The 1710-nt window shown below is 49.2% G+C and overlaps 1 protein-coding gene across 1 annotated transcript in view; it reads right to left on the bottom strand.

Annotated features, from left to right (window-relative positions):
* The window catches only part of LOC105303564 (growth factor receptor-bound protein 10), a 43551-nt gene that overhangs the window by 36800 nt on the left and 5041 nt on the right, over positions 1–1710 (bottom strand). The window lies entirely within an intron of this gene.

The raw sequence follows: 1710 nt of genomic DNA, 5'->3' as shown, positions 1-1710 counted from the left end.
TATTCTAATTTTACAATCTGACTGAATTAATGATCCATTCGCTTCCTTGAGATTTACTACAAGAGAAGTGGATACCGCGGACGTTTTCGAGGTGTCCTGATTCTGGAGGAGCCCGTCCAGCCACTCCACGTGGACCGGGAAGGGATGCCCTGCTTTACAGTGCCAGCGTTCTCGTGGCACAAAGGAGCTCAGTGCTGGGAGCGCAGGAGAGCCTTTTCTATCATCCCCTGACCGCGTGCCAGGAACTTTACTCTGGCTGTTCACAAATCTCGGTCTTCCCATAGCAGCCTCTGCCTTGGCAGAGCGTCCATCTGACACGTGTCCCTTGTACAGAACAAGAGAGAAGGAGATGTAGCCACGCCTGCTGTCAAGATATTCTGGCCCGCGACCTCTAACTGGTGACAAACGCAAAGAATATGAGTTTTCTTTTGTTTTGACTTACAAGATGCTGATGTTCTGATGCTCCGGTGGTTCACCAAAGCTTCTCTCTTTATTAGGCTGTTTTGAACATTTTTAAAAAGTCCTATGTATTTGAGAGCAGCGAAAATACTCTGCACGATATTGTAATGGATTTGTGATGTGCAAACCTATAGACTGTCCAACACCAAGACTGAACTATAACGTACACTACGGGCTCTGAGGGATAAGGACGTATTAACGGAGGTTCATCGGTTGTAACGAGTGCACTCCTCTGGTGGGGGATGCTGATGACGGGGAGCCTACGTACGCAGTGGGGAGGCGGGTGTACAGGAAATCTCTGTATTTTGCTATGGACATAAAAATGCTCTTAAAAATAAAATCCGTGTCAAAAAACAAAAGACCTTATGCTCAGTGGTGTGACGTTATCTAAGGTCACATTGATTCCATTTACATGAAACATCTAGAATAGGTAAGTCCACAGGGACAGAATATAAACTGGTGGTTGCCAATGGGGAGTGCAGAATGGGGAGACGTTGCTTGATTGTAGGGGTCTCCGCCAGGGTGATGGAAATGTTCTAGAACTAGTAGAGGGGTCGTTGCATGATACGTGGACTCTACTAAATGCCCCTGAATCGTAAAAAGTGATTAACTTTGTTGTATGAATTTCACTTGACTATGTGATTAACTTTATGTTATATGAATAAATTATTTTTTAAAAATTGAAAAAACAAGTCCTGTGTTGACTTTATAGCAGTTCACAGATACTTTTCAAAGCAAAACTGAGGGACATTACGCAAAGCTGAAAAAAAATCCCTGTTCCAGAGGCGCACAGCCAGGGGATACGTCCCTTCACAACTGCAAAAGGAGACAGGGCTGCGGGGAAGGGAGCCGAGACGCAGACACCTCGGCGTCAGAGATGGACACAGGAATGTTGGGGCTGTGCGCCCACCCACTCCCGGCCCCCTTCTGCCCTCCCTGCAGCCCACTCCCCCTCTTTCCGGATCTGGGGGCTCCACGGAGACCTCTCCAGGGAGCCTTCCCTGCTTCTCCTGCCTGCCTCCCTCTGAGCAACTTCAGAGTGACAGTGCTCCACGGGGCCTGGCTCCCAGCACCATGCTCAATGTGCTCCAGGCCCTCTGCACCCCTCAGCACCCCTCAGCCTGGGTCTGCACCCTGGGTTCCTCCTCACCAAGCATGGCCAAGTCATGTCCCCTGGTGCTGCGGAGACCTACCTAGTACGGCCGCAGCAACCATTACACTCGCTAATAAATGAGGACCCAGCAGAGACTT

The sequence above is a fragment of the Pteropus vampyrus genome, unplaced genomic scaffold (assembly GCF_000151845.1).
Source record: "Pteropus vampyrus isolate Shadow unplaced genomic scaffold, Pvam_2.0 Scaffold308, whole genome shotgun sequence".
Taxonomy (NCBI): Eukaryota; Metazoa; Chordata; class Mammalia; order Chiroptera; family Pteropodidae; genus Pteropus; species Pteropus vampyrus.
This window is presented reverse-complemented; position numbering and strand designations above follow the sequence as displayed.